At 45.2% G+C, this 18,453-nt stretch overlaps 1 long non-coding RNA gene across 2 annotated transcripts; it reads right to left on the reverse strand.

Annotated features, from left to right (window-relative positions):
* Window positions 1–7,037: 7,037 nt before the first annotated feature.
* Window positions 7,038–18,394, reverse strand: LOC108593315 (uncharacterized). 2 transcript variants are annotated; one of them, XR_008473981.2, is made up of 5 exons: window positions 18,315–18,394; window positions 14,318–14,439; window positions 12,677–12,811; window positions 10,497–10,586; window positions 7,038–10,032 (listed from the first exon to the last, which is right to left on the reverse strand). It is a non-coding gene; the product is annotated as an uncharacterized LOC108593315 (long non-coding RNA). The 2 variants fall into 2 exon arrangements; XR_004729068.3 differs by having other exon boundaries at window positions 12,677–12,851.
* Between the last annotated feature and the right edge of the window lie 59 nt (window positions 18,395–18,453).

Genomic DNA, 18,453 nt, shown 5'->3' on the forward strand with positions numbered 1-18,453 from the left:
TGAATCCAGAGGCCAGACCTCCAGACTGCCAGTCAGTTTCCCCTGCATCCACTCTGATTTATTAAGCAGTTAGGCTGGACCTTCCCAACCCAACCTATGCAGTGGCAGAGCTTTTGTTCCTCTACGCACTAGAATCTACACTGGTCCCAGACCCTCATCCACCTCCTGTGGGATGCCAAGCAATACGGAGTTTGGAGTCTGAGAAGCACAGAAATCTCCTGAACCCCACCATGAGTCCACACTAGGTTGTGAGTTCACCATAGGGTCTCAAACCAGAAACTGGAAAAAGTAATTTTTCAAGGCAGCCTAGAAATCCAGATTTTTATGTAAAAGGTCTCAATTTCATTTGTTTATTTTAGTTTATTGTTATTGTTATTATTTTGAGACAGTCTCACTCTTGTTGCCCAGGCTAGAGTGTAATGGCGCAATCTCAGCTCTCTGCAACCTCTGCCCCCTGGGTTCAAGCAATTCTCCTGCCTCAGCCTCCTGAGTTGCTGGGACTACAGGCGCATAACACCACACCAGACTAATTTTTAGTAGAGACAGGGTTTCACCGTATTGATCAGGCTGATCTCAAACTTCTGACCTCAGATGATTCACCCACCTCAGCCTCCCAAAGTGCTGGGATTACAGGCACAAGCCACCACTCCTGGCCAGAGACGGGGTTTCACCATGTTGGCCAAGCTGATCTCGAACTCCTGACCTCAGGTGATCTCCCCACCTTGGCCTCCCCAGAATGCCTTAATTTTAAATGTTGGTTATTTTCTTAAAATACTGTATGAGCCAAGTACAGTTTATCTATCTAATTTAGCTAGTGTGTGGTCCCCTGTGTAGGTGCAGAGATGGATCTTGAGAGAATAAGAGGGTGGCTGGCAGGGAGACATCCTTACAAGAAACAAGAAACAGGCAGAGGGTTATTCCATCCTCTTCTGAAAACAAATGTGTAGCAATTCCATAAACTTCCTTAGACAGTTCTTAAATCCTCACGTCAACCCTGTGAGTTAGGGCAGGTTAACTCCATCATGCAAATGGAGAAACCAAGGCCCAGACACCAGCTAACCAGTAGCCCCTCAAGGTTGTACTCTTTACTTCCTCACTGATGGAACTTAAGTCAGAGCTGAGCTTGAAGAGCACTAAGAAGCTCAAGACGATGCAAGGAAAATGAACACTTTTGCTTAAAGAAGGCCGACCTGGCTTTGTTCCGCACTGCACCGCTGATGCCTTTTGAGTCTCCTTGCCTTAAGGTGAATGTAACCAACGGGCACCACTTTGATAATGTAGCAGCCGTGGAGTGCACTGCTCGCATCTCCCTCTCGAGAGTCTGCACAGCCAGGCGCAGTGGCTCACACCTATAATCCCAGCCCTTTGGGAGGCTGAAATCACTTGAGGTCAGGAGTTCGAGACCAGCCTGGCCAATATGGTGAAAACCTGACTCTACTAAAAAATACAAAAATTATCCAGGCATGGTGGCATGCACCTGCGGTCCCAGCTACTCAGGAGGCTGAGGAATGAGAACTGCTTGAACCCAGGAGGTTGAGGCTGCCGTGAGTCGCGATCATACCACTGCACTCCAGCCTGGGTGACAGAGTGAGACCCTGTCTTAAAAAAAAGAAAGAGAGAGAGACAGAAAGAGTGAGAGAGTCTGCACGGAGAGCACAGTTGACTCACAGTCCTCTCCCCACTCCTCTGGATCCACCAAGTTCATGCCAAGGCCATATTTCCTCAGCTGGGCCTAGCCAGTGACTGAGCACAGCCGGGGTGTTAGTGCAACCCCACTGCTGCTGACCTGAGATTCATCCTACTGGTGACTTTGTTCAGGAAGCCCCCATCAGTCCAGCCAAAACTTTCTGAGACCTGCACTGCCGCCTGAAGCTCCTCCTCCTCACTCCTTCCTTCCCCCTCTCTTTCCCCAGTCTGAAGATGTCTGCTCTTTATCCTTCACAGGATTATTCCCTTGATAAATCCCCTGCAAGTCTGAGCCTGTCTTGGCATCTGTTTCCCAGAGGATCCAAATTAACACAGATGACTTCCATTTTGTATAGGATGAGGTAATGAAGTCTACAACCATCCAAACTCACAATAATCTGTTGTCAAGGAAACCGTTTCACACTACAATGGTAAGAACCATGGGCTTTGGGTAGACCACGGTGTGAGTCCTACCCACCAGCAGTATGACCTTTAGGAGATGTCTCAGCCTGCCCTGACCCTCTATTTCCTCATCCATGGAATCAGTGATTCATAGCTGGGAGCAATTTTGATTCCTCTGGGACATTTTGCAATGTCTGGGGACATTTTTTGGTTGTCACAACATAGAGGAGGGGAATGGCTGTAACTGGCATCTAGTTGGGTAGAAGGCCGGGGACACTCCTAAACATCCTACAATGCACAGAGCAGCCGCTCCACCACAAAGATTATCCAGCCCAAAATGTACACAGTGTGGAGATTGGAAAATTCTGTGTTAAATGAGGATGATAATAGTAAGCTGATTCAAAGAACTATCGTGAGGACCCAATGGGATTATGTATTCAATATCCCTCGCCCTCCTTGTAAACTCCACAAGGGCAGGAACCAGATGAGGCTAGATCAGTGTTATGTATCGTTAATGACTGGAACATAGAAAGTACAAAGTAAATTATTAATTGTTGAAATATTCATTAAATGAGTGCAAATCAACGAATGTTAATTGTCATCATCTTCGTCACCATTGCCATCTTTCCAGCCCCTGGCTCAGTGCCTGAGTCCTAACAGGTCCTCAATCTTTGTTGAATGAATGCATGAGAAATGAAGGATTATTTACTCATTAACTACTAATCTGTGTGCTTTGGAGAGATATTGGAAACTCTTGAGAAATAGGCCTGGCCTTTTCCTTTTTATTTGCAACGAGGAATTTTGTTCATCAAAGAAATGACTTTAAAGGATTGAGACTGCTGCCAAGCCACAGAGTTGGAGTCGAGGGGCCTGACTCAGAGTCATGGAGAGGGTAGGACACACATCTCGCAGGGCTTAGGCAAAAAAGGAAAATGGGCCAGGCTTTGTGCGAACTTGCTGTGAAACAAGAGCTGTTTTCAGGGCCCAGGAACACGCTCTGTCCCATGTTTAATTTCTTCCATCTGTCTGGTATCTGACCTCTGCTGCCCTTTAAGCCATTGCCACATGTTGTCTGTGCACGTTCCCATATAAGGTGATCTCGCTCTCTCTCTCTCTCTCTCTCTCTCTCTCTCTCTCTCTCTCTCTCTCGCTCTCTCTCTCTCTCTCTCTCTCTCTCCCCCCCCCCTTTCCTCACTGTCTTGGCCCCTCTCTTTCTCTCCCTGTCTTTCTCTCTCCCTCTCTCTGGGTAGCAGCACTGACTTCCTCCACCCTGTTTGCCCTCTCTCTGCCTTCCCTGGCAGACTCTGCTGTGAGGATGGATAGCTGGAGAGCAGGAAGGGGTAGGGGGCTGCCAAGGAATGTAACAGGTTTATTTTTGTTCAGGCTGCATTCTTTGCGCAGCCTGCAGGCCCCAGCCACTTGGGAATGTCACATGCAGATAAGACAGTGGGGGTGACTGAGATCTGTGGCTCAAATCTGCAACACCCCAGGTGTGAGCCTCATCACAGAGTCGGGGGAGCTAAGGGTGGGAGGGCCAGGAACTCTGAGGTCATGGGACTCACCTGTTCCCACTGTCCTGTGTCTGACTCCTAGAAAAATAAGTTTGATCCTTCAGGGAAACAATTGCGGAAATTGAGATCTGTAACCACCCAAGCCCATCTCTGGGCAAAATCCAACATCTACAGGAAAGTGGAGAAGAGCCAGGTGTCAGGGTGAAATTAACATCTGTGTGACTTTGGGCAAGTTGTCTGACCTCTCTGACTCTCAGTTTCCTTCTTTGTCAAAATAGTATCAGTGAATCTGTTCTCTACTATTCTGGTATCATGGTGAAAATACACTCCCTGAGGGCAGGTATTATTGTCTATTTTGCTTCCTGTGGTTTCACCATCACCTCAAATACTGCCTGGCACACAGTAGGTGCTCAACTATGTGCTGAGCAAATTAAATGAGATAATGTTTTTAAGTGTTCAGCACCCACGAAATGAGAGCTGATTCAATAATACCCTACTTAATGACAACAGGTATTTATTAAGCACATCTTAACAGCCAGACCCTATTGGGTGCTGAGTACACAGCAGCAGATAAGACAGACAAGGCCCCTGCCCTCAGGGAGCTTACATTTGAATGGCAGAGATCTATAATAAAGTAAGCTAAGGTCAGAGAGTACTAAGGGCTATGAAAGAAATTTTTTAAAGGACATAGAAGTGTGTTTTTTCCAACCTTTTGACTGTGACTCACAGCAAGCAATATGTTTATCATGTGAACCAATGCACACACATGCATGTTTACTAAAAGGAAAAAAAAAACTGTGGTAGACTGTCTGCACCAACATCTGCCAACAACTTCTCTCATTCCTAGAATTCACATGTTACTCCCCCATGAAGAGGTGGAGTCAAGGCAGGGTATGGTGGCTCATGCCTGTAATCCCAACACTTTGGGAGGCTGAGGTAGGCGGATCACAAGGTCAGGAGTTTGAGACCAGCCTGGCCAACATGGTGAAACCCTGTCTCTACTAAAAATGCAAAAATTAGCCAGGTGTGGTAGCACATGCTTGTAATCCCAGCTACTTAGGAGGCTGAGGCAGGAGAATTGCTTGAACCTGGGAGGCAGAGGTTGCAGTGAGCTGACATCGCACTGCTGTACTCCAGCCTGGGTGACAGAGCAAGATTCCGCTTCAAAAAGAAAAAGAAGTGGAGTCAAGACCTGCTGCAAGGGCTCACACCTATAAACCCAGTGGGAGGCCGAGGCTGGAGGATTGTTTGAGGCCAGGAGGTTGAGACTGACCTGGGTAACACAATGAACCTCCATCTCTACAGAAAAAAAAAAAAAATGGTGGAGCCAGCTTCCCCTTCCCTGTTTCTGTTTATTTGTTTGTTAGTTAGCTAGTTTGTTTTAGAGACAGAGTCTCAGTCACTTAAACTGGAGTGCAGTGGTGTGATCATAGCTCACTGAAGCCTTGACTCCTAGGCTCAAGTGATCCCCCTGAAACCAGCCCAGCACTCCCCTGGACTGTCATTTGGACAAACGTAGACATTGACTCTTCTGCTATTAAAGCTGTATTTGTTTTATCTGAGGACCTTTGAGCCTCTCAAAAGCAGGTACTGAAGAACTGAAACTCACCACATCAGGCCATCAGATGCCTTCTTGCCCGTCCCTAGTTTTAGTTTACCCACATGTTGTTACATTTCTTCCCTGCTATATAAACCCCTAATTTTAGTTGGTCAGGGAGATGGATTTGAGACTAAGTTCCCATCTCTTCAGCTGCAGCACCCGATTAAAGCCTTCTTCCTTGGCAATACTTGCCATGTCAGTGGTTGGCCTTCTGTGCAGCAAGCAGCAGGACCTAGTCCAAACCCCTGATGTTTTGGTAACACTACTGCCTCAGCCTCCTGAGGAGCTAGGACTATAGGCATGTACAACCACACCAGCTAATTTTTTTGTTTAGATAGGGTCTCTCTGTGTTGCCCAGGCTAGTCTTGAACTCCTGGGCTCAAGCTGTCCTCTTGCCTCAGCTTCCCAAAGTTCTGGGACTACAGGCATGAACCACCACACCCAGCCTCTCCCTTCCCTTAAATCTGGGTGGCTCTTGTGATTTGCTTTGGCCAATAGGATGGAATAGAAACAACTCTGTGCCTGTTGCTGGGCTTCAGCTTTAAGGGGACTGGCAGCTTCCACTTTTGTGCTCTTGGTACCCAGAGCCATGAAAGGAAGCTCAGGTCAGACAACTGAATGATGAGAAGCCACAGGAGAAGGAGAACTTCCATGTAAAGAAGAAGTGACCACCAACACTAACGTCCAGACAGGAGGGACGCTGCCTTGGATGTTCTAGCCCCACATGGACCTCCAGCTGGATTCAGCCATATGAGTGATCCCAGCAGATACCACATGGAGCACAACTGCCCAGCTGAGCCCAGCTAACTGACAGACTTGTGGGAAAAAATGGTTGGATATCAATCAATTTAGAGTGGTTTATTAAGAAGCAAAAAATAGGCCAGGACAGTGGCTATAATCTCAGAATTTTAGGAGGCTGAGGCAGGCAGATCACTTGAGGTCAGGAGTTAGAGACCAACCTGGCCAACATGGCAAAATGCCCGTCTCTACTAAAAATACAAAAAAGTTAGCTGGGCCTGGTGGCTCGTGCTTGTAATCCCGGCTACTTTGGAGGTTGAGGCAGGAGAATCATTGAACCTGGGAGGTGGAGGCTACAGTGAGCCGAGATTGCACCACAGAACTCTAACCTGGGCTGAAGAGGGAGACTCCATCTCAAAAAAAAAAGGAAAAAATATTTCTGACAAAGTAATATTTACCCTTATCCTGGTGTGATATTTTCTGTCCTCTATTTCATTTCATTTTTAAAAATGTTAATTGAGACCCACAAAATTGATTTCAGTTCCCTCTAATAGACCATGACCAACAGTCTGAAAAACACAGTGATGAAGGGTGACTGATAGATTGGTTACTTTAAGTAAGAGAGACAGAAAAGACCTTGCTGGCTGGGCAGGGTGCTTCATGCCTATAATCCCAGAGGTTTGGGAGGCCAAGGCAGAAGGATCATTTGAGCCCCTGAGTTTGAGACTAGCTTGGGCAACATAGCAGGACCATGTCTCTACAAAAAAATTAAAAATCAGCTGGGCATGGTGGTGAGTGTAGTCCCAGCTACTCAGAAAGTTGAGGAGGATCACGTGAGTCCAGGAGGTCAAGGCTGCAGTGAGCCATGATCATGACACTGCACTCCAGCTTGGCGAGACCCTGTCTCACAAAATAAAACAGAAAGGAAGAGAGAAAGAGAGAGAGGAAGGAAGGAAGGAAGGAAATAAAGGAAGAGAATTACTTGGAATACTCCCAAGGAAAAAAAAAAAAGGAGGAGAAGAAAGGATCTTTTTTTTCAAAAATAAATAAGTAAATAAATAAATAAATAAATAATTGAGATGAGATTCACGTAACGTAAAACCAACCATTTTAAAGGGAACAATTCCATGGTAATTAGTACATTAACATATATCGTGCAACCACCACCTCCATGTATTTCCAGAATATTTTAACCACTTCAAAAGGAAATTCTCTTTCTTTTTTGGAGACAGAATCTTGCCCTGTCACCCAGGCTGGAGTGCAGTGGTACCATCTGGGCTCACTGCAACTTCCACCTCCCAGGTTCAAGTGATTCTCCTGCCTCAGCCTCCAAGTAGCTGGGATTACAGGCCTGTAACACCACACCCAGCTATTGTTTGTTATTTTTTTTTTAATCGAGATCTGATGGTTATATATACATATACATATATACATACATATACATATATATATATACACACATACATGTATGTATATATATATATTTGTATTTTTAGTACAGACAGGGTTTCGCCATGTTGGCCAGGCTGGTTTTGAACTCCTGACCTCAAGTGATCCACCCTCCTCAGCCTCCCAAAGTGCTGGGATTACAGGAGTGAGCCCCTGCGCCTGGCCTCAAAAGGAAATTCTGTACCCATTAAGCACTTGCTTTGCATTCTCCCCTCTGCCCGGCCCCTGGCAACCACCAGTCTACATTCTGTCTCTAGGGATTTGCCTATTCTGAGTATTTCATATAACAGGAGTCATACAACGAGTGGCCTCTTGCATCTGGCTTATTTTGCTCAGCACTATGTTTCTGAGGTTCATATATGCTATAGCATAGACCAGTACTTCATTTCTTTTTATGGCTGAATAATATTCTACTGTATGTATATATCACAATTTGTTTATTTATTCACCCATTTGCCCATCATTTTGAGTCAATCGTTTTCATCTGCAGCGCTGTCATAGACCTCGATTTGACATCATCAGCCGCAGGAGGATGAGAGGGTCTTAGCAACACGAAGGGCAAAGCCAGTTTGTGCCCTGCTGCTCTTGTCCCCTCCCACTGATCTTCTCCTGCATGATTCCCAGCTTCCTGATGGCCCAAAAATGCAGCTCCACTGCCGGTTACCCTTAAATACTCCCCCTGAATTCTATAAATACACCAAACATTCAGCTGGGAAAAAAGGAACTTGAAAGGCATCTGAAATGAAAATAGACTTTTTTTCCCAGCATTGACCAAGTGTTTTCTCTCCATCTTCTCCCTCTTTGATTCAGGGATAAGAGCTTGGATTTCCAACCATTAGCTCTACCTGGGAGAGAGAAGAGCTTCCTTGGCAAAGCCCTTCTAGGCAGAGAAGCCCAGGCGCTGTGTTGATGTGATTTTCCCACACAGAAAATCCCTGCGCCTCCCACCTGTCTGTGCTGGGCCGGCTTGGAGCCAGTTTAGAAGGTTGATGAAAATGGCTTTGGAATCAGGCAGAACTATGTTTGAATCTTGTCTCAGCCAGCTACCAGCTCTGCGACCTCAGCCTCTATAAACTCTCTAGGTCTCGATTTCCTTATTCATAAAATGGGAAAAAAATAATACTGTGGCTGGGTGTAATGGCTCAGGCCTGTAATCCCAGAACCTTGGGAGGCCGGGGCGGTAGAATTGCTTGAGCCCAGGAGTTCAAGACCAGCTTGGGCAACATAGTAAGACCCTATCCCTAAAGGGAAGTGCAAAAGTTAGCCAGGCATGGTTGTGCTTGCTTGTAGTCCCAGCTGTTCAGGAGGCTGAGGCAGGAAGATCTCTTGAGCCCAGGAGGTCGAGGCTGCAGTGAGCCATGATCACACCCACTGTGCTCCAGCCTGGGCAACAAAGTGAGACTGTCTAAAAAAAGAACAACAAAAGACTGTCCTTGCAGACTTGTTGTGAAGATTAAATGAGATTGTGTAGGTGCAGGCAGTGTGCCAAAATGAAATTAGGCCTAACTCACATAATGCCTGGAACTTCAGCTACGAGAGCAAGGGCAGCTTGGAAGACATGGGGCTAGATTGGCTGACCCCACAAGGCCTGACTGCCCATCATTTTGACTGTGTAATTTTATTTATAAAGGTAGTCTGCCCCTCCAGATCCACACTGCTGTCACTTTTTTTTTTTTTTGAGACAGAGTCTTACTCTGTCACCCAGGCTGGAGTGCAGTGGTGCAATCTTGGCTCACTGAAACCTCCATCTCCTAGGCTCAAGTGATTCTCATGCCTCAGACTCCCAAGTACTGGGATTACAGGCATGTGCCACCACACCTGGCTAATTTTTGTACTTTTAGTAGAGATAGGGTTTCGTCACATTGGTCAGGCTGGTCTTGAATTTCTGACCTCAAGTGATCTCCCCACCTCAGCATCCCAAAGTGCTGGGATTACAGGCATAAGCCACTATGCCCGGCCCCACTGCTGCCATTTTCTTCCCCATCTTTGCCCAGGGAGGCGCATCTGCATCGATGACCTCAGGGGAGCTCCCTTTCCCTTTGGCTCTCTGTTGGGTGTAGCTAGTCAGGGGCCAGGCAAGAGGAGATCAGAGGATAAGGGACGGGGATTGGGACTGGCTGCATCAGAGGCTCTTGTTAGGCAACTGTCTCTGTAGGACTGACCAGTCTGGCTTTTGGTGCTTGTCCTCTTCTTTTCCTGCTTCAGGCGTAGGGCAGCAATGGCTACTTTTGCTGCTCGTCTCGGTTGCCCTAAATGCTATCCACACCTTTATAAATAGCCCTTTATTAAGCTATCCTCAATTGCCCGGAGTGTGCCATCTTTATCCTGCCAGGATGCTGACTCATACAGAGGTTATCAGTTTTAGCCCACGATGCAGATTTGCAAGAGGAAGGACATTAGTTTATAACCAACTAAAACCAATTCTGAGCCCCCATTCTGCTAGGTTGGAGAGAAATGTAAAGCATCCCCCTGTCCCCCGACACACATCCTGGGGGATGTCAAGTCCCCAGTCTCTTTGCAGTGATGTCACTCTGGGCAACACCTGCAGTCTTCTGTCAGTGGCCCACCTAGTGACTGCTTGGTCACCCGTCCTCCCAGGCTGCAGGTCCTTTCAGGTCTAATGGCGTTGATCCTTCCATGTCAGGCCTGGGACAAAGAAAGCTTTGGTCAGACTGGAAGGCACTGGACTTATGGTGTGACCCTTTAAAGTATTTCTTCCTTCCCAGGAGCTGCTCTGGACTTATCAACTTGTGACCCTTCCAACTCTCCATAGCATCTGTCTTTTCTCTTCTTACTCTAGTTTTTTCTCATTTTGTTTTGTTCTGTTTCATGTTGTTTTGAGACAGGATCTCCCTCTGTTGCCCAGGCTGAAGTGCAGTGGCACAATCCTGGCTCAATGCAGCCTCCACTTCCTAGGCTCAAGATATCCTCCAGCCTCAGCCTCCTGGACGCCACCATGCCTGGCTAACTTTTTATTTTTTGTACAGATAGGGGTCTCACTATGTTGCCCATGCTGGTCTCAAATCCTTGAACTCAAGTGATCCTCCCACCTTGGCCTCCCAAAGTGCTGAAATTACAGGCCTCAACCACCACACCCGGCCCCATCTTACTCTTGAAGGAACTCCTCTCTCCACTCCCCACATGAGGACAATCAATACGATCTCCCCCAAACACTTTCGTCCTTCACAGGCTTACAGCATCTGTAGGAAGTACAGATGACTAAGCAAAGTACAGCTGGATTTTCAACCAGCAAAAGTTAAGACAATAAAAATTGTTTCAAGAGGACAAGAAACAGAAGGTGTACACATAAATTAAAATGTGAATAAATTCTGACACATATTTGAAGTATTTAGCAAAGTTTCTGACATATAGGAAGCACTCAATAAGTGGTGATATAATGATAATTTCAGCCCACTAAGAATGTTAGATGCATCCTGGCTAGGTACAGTGGCTCACACCTGTCATCTCAGCACTTTGGGAGGCCGAGGCAGGTGGATCACTGCGGCCTCTGTGAGGGAGCTCTGTGAGACCAGCCTGAGCAACACAGTGAGACCTCATCTTTACCAAAAAAAAAAAAAAAAAAAAAAAAAGAATAGCTGGATATGGTGGCGCCACCTGTAGTCCCAGCTTTTCGGGAGGCTGAGGCTGGGAGGTAGAGGCTGCAGTGAGTTATGATCATGCCACTACACTCCAGCCTGGGTGACAGAGTGACACTCTTGACACTGAAAAACAAAAAAGGTTAGATGCATCCTGTAGTTCAATCCTACTGATAACTAAGCAGTTAATATGAATTGCCTATTATTGTGGCTATTCTACATTGCCCATCAGCCATTTTCAGTCTTTGTGAACCATAGCACATTTATAAATACAAAACCCATTTGAAAAAAGCCATCTGAGAAAAATATACCAGGCTCACATTTAAGAAGACCCCCGGAATCTCATCCATTTGAGTGTTTCACATGTTATTTATCTTCTTACCTTTTAAGAAAGAACATTCTGCCACTAAACATACCCACAAGATTAAATTGTCAGAACAGAGACAATTTAGGAAATCTGCAAAATGCAATTCAGGTTTCTGTTCAAATTTAATTTCTTTCCTCTCCAAGTAACCTAGATGGCAAAGGCATTAAATGACAATTAATGGATAACAGAATAACCCACTTCCGAATTTGTTCCTGTGTCTGGGTCATTTTTCCCTGTTTTAAAAGAATGAGATAAAGTGGGCAGCCTGCAGAATAGCCCCAGATGGGATAGCATCTTGAATCCTGGCACTCGCTGAATACTCGTGCAGAATCCAGAAATATCTCATGGTCAGGATGAAAGGTCTAAATTTAATACCAAAAACAGAAAATTGGCTTGGCTTCCCGGTACTCTGCACAGGAAAGTTCTTGTTTGGAAGTTCTGAAACGAGAAGGGGTTGGAGACATTATGTTCATGGCCATCCTCAGATGTTTGTGGGTATCTGGAGGGGTCTGCTATTATCCTAAGACTTCATTTGGCCCGCAGTGGAAGACCACATTGAAGAAAGATAATTTCTGGAAGGAAATCAGGGAGAAGGTTCTCACTGATATAGATACTCTCTGCCACGAGTACAGGCTTATTCTTTCCTCTTCTGGTTTTTCTTATACAGCTTTCGCCTTCCCTGACCACCTGTGTGGGAAATCTGGTGGTCTTGTTTGCATAGCATCTCTACCTCCAATAAGAGGATCCAGCGTTCCTTTGGTTTAAGAATGATCTGATATACTTCAGACCAATGAGAGTGGACCAATTTGCTGCAACTATTGGATTAAAAGTTCTACTTTTTTCTTTTCTTTCTTTTTCTTTGCTTTTCTCTCTCTCTCTCTTTTTTTTTTTTTTTTTTGACAGGATTTCACTCTGTCATCCAGGCTGGAGTGCAGTGAGGTGATAACAGTTTGCTGCCTGGACCTCCTGGGCTCAAGTGATCCTCCCACCTAAGCTTCCCGAGTAGCTGCGACCACATGTGTACTCCACCATTCTCAGCTAATTTATAAAATTTTTTGTATAGACGGAGTCATGCTATGTTGGCCAGGCCAGTCTCAAACTCTTACACACAAGTAATCCTCCCACCTTGGCCTCTCAAAGTGCTGGAATTCAGGGGTGAACCACCCTGCACGTGTCCAAGGTTCTACTTTCACGGAGACTGCTAGGCTGGTAGAACACAAGCCTATTGCTACTAGCAGCTCATTCAGAGAAAGTAAGGGTGAGAGACAGGGATGGAGGGAGAGAGAATATCCAGATGATATCACTGAGCTCCTAGGTCAAGCCATACCTGAAGGTAGTAACATCCTTAGACTTCTGTGGCAGCCAAAGCAACTCCATCTTGGATGCTAATCCAGTATGTTGACTTCTAATTAGCCTCAGGTCCAGGAAGTCCTCTAAGATTCCGAGTCTCTCTTTTGTTTATCTATTGTTCGTTGTGTAAGAGCACATATTCACTGTAAATCCTGCCATTAGGCCAAAGCAGCCTTGATGTTATCATACTTATCATAAATCCTACCCTTAGCATTTGTACTACACATCCCTTCTGAAGCACCTATACCCTTTCCCTATGATATATAAGCTCTGGGTCGGGGAGGTAATGGTGCTGGGATCCACCATCTTGTCTTGCCATCACCCGAGACACAGACATGGCCTCTATTTAAAAGTCCCTCTTAAATGTCTCTCTTTCTCTTTTTTCTTTTTTGACAGAGTAGTGATCTGATGCCCAGGCTGGAGTGCAGTGGTATGATCTCGGCTCACTGCAACCTCTGCCTCCTGGGTTCAAGTGATTCTCCTGCCTCAGCCTCCCAAGTAGCTGGAATTACAGGCACAAGCCACCATGCCTGGCTAATTTTTGTATTTTTTCTAGAGATGGGGTTTCACCATGTTGGCCAGGCTGGTATCAAACTCCTTACCTCAGGTGATCCTCCCACCTTGGCCTCTCAAAGTGCTAGGATTAAAGGTGTGAGCCACGGTGCACCAGCCTAAATGTCTCTTTCTAAGAAGATGGGTTTGTCAGCCTCTTCTTTTCACTTCTCAGCTTCCTTAGACCTTGGGAGTAGGTATGCATAGGCCTACCCACCCCAGAACAACTTCACAATTACATGAGATAAAATCTCTTCTCCTTATTTTTTATCTTGTAACTAAACTGAGGCTTTAAAAAATACACTTTATCAGGAGTAATTTTCCCCCTCTGAATAATCAGACCAAAGGTTTGAAACTGCAGATATCCCTTATCATCTACACAGTTAAATAAGAAGATAAGAAGGGGCAGCTTCAAGTCTTTCTCACCTCCTCCTCACCTCACCTCACCCTCTCCTCCACTGGAAGATAGTGAACATTTGAGGCCCATCCATGTAAGCACATCTTCTTATCAGAGTGCTTCTGGTAAGAAAAAGATTGGGAATTGTAGTGTTTGGTAGCAAGGGATGAGTAGATTTCAGTAACAGATCCGTTATGTTATATTCAAAAACTAACAGCTCCACATCTTGGGTCCTGTAATCTACAACCATGTGTACCCAACAGGCTAAAAATTAACAAAAATGGAAAGGAAGAGACACTGTAAGAATGAATCCTCTCTTCCATCCCCCTGATGTATATATCCTGCTCACCTGAATTAGGCAATGGAATCCTTCTCCATAAGGGGGCAAAAGTATGTATACTAATGTTCATAGCAAGATTATTTATAATAGCAAAAAAGTGGAAACAACTCAAATGTCCAGGAATAGAAAATGCATAAACAAAATGTGGTCTATCCATACAATGGAATTATGGGCCAGGAATGGTGGCTCACACCTGTAATCCCAGCACTTTGGGAGGCTGAGGTGGGTGGATCACTTGAGGCCAGAAGTTCAAGATCAGCCTGGTCAACATGGCAAAACCCCATATCTACTAAAAATACAAAAAATTAGCCAGGCGTGGTGGCACATACCTGTAGTCCCAGCTACTCAGGAGGCTGAGCCAGAAGAATCACTTGAACCCAGGAGGCGGTGGTTGCAGTGAGCCAAGATCGTTCCACTATACTCCAGCCTGGGCAACAGAGGGAGACTCCATCTTAAAAAAAAAAAAAAAAAAAAAAAAAAGGCAATGATGTATTGATCCATGCTATAATATGAATGAACCTTAAAAACATTATACTAAGCAAAAGAAGCCAGATAAAAAAGACCACAATTTGTATGATTTCATTTATATGAAATGTCCAGAAAAGGCCAATCCATAGAGATGAAAAGTAAATTAGTGGTTACCCAGGGCTGTGAAGTGGGGAGCTTTTCATTGTGGGGGTGATGGCTGAAGGGTACAGGGTTTCTTTTTGGTTTAATAAACATGTTCTGGGATTAGATAGTGGTGATGATTACATAACTTTGTGAATATGCTAAAAGCCATTAAATTGTACACTTTTTTTTCCCTGAGACAGAGTCTTACTCTGTCTTCTAGGCTTGAGTGCAGTGGCATGATCTTCGCTCACTGCAGCGTCTGCCTCCTGGGCTCAAGTGATTCATTCTCCTGCCTCAGTTTCCTGAGTAGCTGGGATTACAGGTGCCTACCACCATGCCCAGTTAATTTTGTGTGTGTGTGTGTGTGTGTGTATTTTTAGTAGAGACGAGGTTTCACCATATTGGCCAGGCTGGTCTTGAACTCCTGGCTTCAGGTGATCCGCCCACCTCATCCTCCCAAAGTGCTGGCATTACAAATGTGAGCCACCGTGCCCAGCCTGAATTGTACACTTTAAATGAGTGAACTATATGTATGTGAATTATGTCTTAATAAAACTGTTTCAAAAAGAGAGTGAGGAAGGAGTAGGAAGCTTTCAGAAAGGCTGTCACATATGGTTGGAAATTCCCTCCCTCTATTAAAAATGTCAAATATAGTTCAGCCAAAAGGCATTGTTGGGAGCTTACAGAGAAGACTCAACATAGCATTTGAGGAGAAAAAAATCTTCATGGGTGGCTTAGTTGGGATGAGATCAGCAATGCCTCTGTTGCTGTGAAATTGCTGCTGAGAATTTCCCCTTAGACCCTTCAATGAATGCACCCAAAGTTTTACCTTAAATGTATCGGGGACTGGCTGGGCATGGTGGCTCACACCTGTAATCCCAGCACTTTGGGAGGCTGAGACAAGAGAATTGCTTAGCCCAGGAGGTGGAGGCTGAAGTGAGCCGAGATGGTGCTACTGCACTCCAGCCTGGGTGACAGAGTGAGACTCTGTCTCCAAACACACACACACACACACACAGAATCAGGGGGTGGTAGCTAATCTTCCTTTGGCCTAGGGGACCCAATATATGCAGCTATATTTTTTGCTGTGAGTCAGAACATACATTTTTCAATATACAGATTACAGGAAGCATGCTGACTGGCTTCAAATTTTACCCTGTGTTCCAGAGCGACCATATTAAGCATAAAATCTATTCAAGTTTCAGTGCAGAGTGGTTCCTCTTGCTTACTTGAATTTACGCAGGATTGCAGTCTCATAACTGAAAGGTATAGTGTTTATAGACCAGTGGCAACAGAGAGAGGAGGAACTAAAAGCTGTTAGAGAAACCACTCCTATCTAGGACTTCTATAGCCTATACCCATAAATCCTATAGAAGGTGCAAAACTAACCATCTCTTTTTTTTCCTAGATGGAATCTTACTCTGTTGCCCAGGCTGGTGGGCAATGGTATGATCTCGGTTCACTGCAACCTCTGCCTCCCAAGTTCAAGTGATTCTCCTGCTTCAGCCTCCCGAGTAGCTGGGATTACAGGTGTGCGCCACTTTGCCCAGCTAATTTTTGTATTTTTAATACAGACGAGTTTTCACCATGTTGGCCAGGCTGGTTTGCAACTCCTGACCTCAAGTGATCCGCCGACCTCAGCTCCCAAAATGGTGGGATTACAGGCATGAGCCATGGTGCCTGATAAACCATGTTACTTTTAAATTTTTATTTAAAAAAAATGTTTATTTTTTCTTTCTTTTTTTAAGGTGGGGTCTCATTATGTTGCTCAGGCTGGACTTGAACTCCTGGGCTCAGGCTATCCTCCCACCTCAGCCTCCCAAAGTGCTGAGATTATAGGCATGAGCCACCATGTCCAGCCTCATTTTAAAAAAAAGAAGAAAAGTAAATGTCTTCAGTGCTTTCCAGTTATCGGGCACTGTTCTAATCACTTTACCCATATCAACTCACTTAATCCTCACATCAACTCTACTGAGGAAGATTTTATTATAGCCACATTTTACAGATGAGGAAAGTTCAGCAAGATGAAGAGAGGGTACACAATGGAAGATGCAGAATTCAAATTCAGGTAGCCAGGTGTGTCTCCTAACACACCTAACAGGATCAATGAATTATATAATGCCTCCTATAAATCTTGTATTGTTTCTCTCAGGATTATGTAAGTTATTTAATTTTTTGAGGTTTTAAGTGTTGCCTATTGCAATGGGTTGTGAACATTCTGTGGGCAGGGGCCAGTTTTAGTTTCTCTCCAAGGAGCCCTAAAGGGGACCTACACTTGATATTTTAACAGTCAGAGGGCAGCCAACAATGGGACTAGTCTCAGAATGCTGTCTTGCCTCTGCCCAAAACATTCTTCCTTTTCCTATTTGGTTAATTTTTACTGATCCTTTTTAAGAGAAGGGGGGGGGGTCTCACTCTGTTGCCCAGCCTGGAGTGCAGTGGTGCCACCCAATTTTTACTTTTAATTTTTTGTAGAGAAAGTGTCTTGCTCTGTTGCCCAGGCTGGTCTTGAACTCCTGGGCTCAAAGTTATCTTGTTACCTTGGCCTCTCAAAGTGCTGGGATTACAGGTGTGAGCCACTGTGCCAGACCTAATTTTTACTGATCCTTAAATGTCACTCAATTTGACAGAAACTTTCTGGTGGTATGGCCCCTTTGGTACCTCCCTCCCCATATAAACGTGAGGCCCTTAATCTGGGCTCCCAGTCATTGGGTCTTTTTGTTACAGCATTTATCTCAGTTACATTGGTGTTGCTCCTTTCATAATCTCTGCCAGCACTAGAGTGTCAGCTCCATGAGGGCAGAGGCAGGTAAGTCCTGCTTTTCTGCATTCCCAGCAGTCCGCATAGTACAGGGCATAGAGGAAATGCCTAATATGTAATCTGTTATTTTTATGTGTGTGGTAAATCTGATGCTAAAGCTATAGTTTGTTTCTCATTTGCTGTTTCAGCAGGCAATTAAGTTTTCAAGAGATCAAGAATTTGATTTTTTCCCCCTTCCCTTTCTTTCACTACCAGCGGATATCACAAAGTATTGAGGTCTCTAGGCTAATAAGGGTTGGTTTAAAATACCATTTGCCAACTAAGGTCTCCCACAAACCAGCTAGAGCAAATTCCAGTAGACTTTTAAACCTCATCAGTGACTGGGCACAAAGATTTCCCTGACTCCTGCATGGGATGTGAACTCTATGAAGACCACAAGGAGAATTTATTTCTGCAGGTGCTTAAGAAAGCCCACTCAGAAACCAAAAGAACTTTAGGGCACGTACTTCTCCTGCACCCCCTCTCAGGCTCTCAGCATATTAAAAAATTACTGGGTTAAAAAAAATTAATTCCCAGTACAGGCAATGTGGCCCAGTAATGTGACACCGAAGCTGAAATTTCTATGATGAATGTGTCTCCTTTTAATCTTGCCAGAGTCGCACTACAGTTGTTCCTATGCATAACCTAATTTGGAGATACTTACGTCAAAAACCTAAATTTGAAACTCAGGCCAAATGCTTGCTCATCTCAACCCCCCTGCCACCCAGCCCTGCCTCAAGAACAACAAAAAAAAAGTCATCACCCACGTTTGGCTCATGAATGAATGAAACTGCACCGGCATTTTAGCATAAATTAATCATGTGGACAGTATTTTGTAAAAGGCAAAGTGCGGAACTTTCGGAAAGGTTATTGTAGCGCGTATAGGTCGGAGTAACAGTCCCAAACACCCTCACCTCTCCGCAGTTGGCTCAGCTTGTGAGTCCGCTTTGCAACTAAGCCCGGCACCCAGCCGCCCAGCTCCGCCTGAAGCCCCGCCCCCAGCGCGCGCTCCCCCGGAAGTGATGCAACGCCACGGCCTAGCAACCGTTGCCA

The sequence above is a fragment of the Callithrix jacchus genome, chromosome 9 (genome assembly GCF_049354715.1).
Source record: "Callithrix jacchus isolate 240 chromosome 9, calJac240_pri, whole genome shotgun sequence".
NCBI classification, from domain to species: domain Eukaryota; kingdom Metazoa; phylum Chordata; class Mammalia; order Primates; family Cebidae; genus Callithrix; species Callithrix jacchus.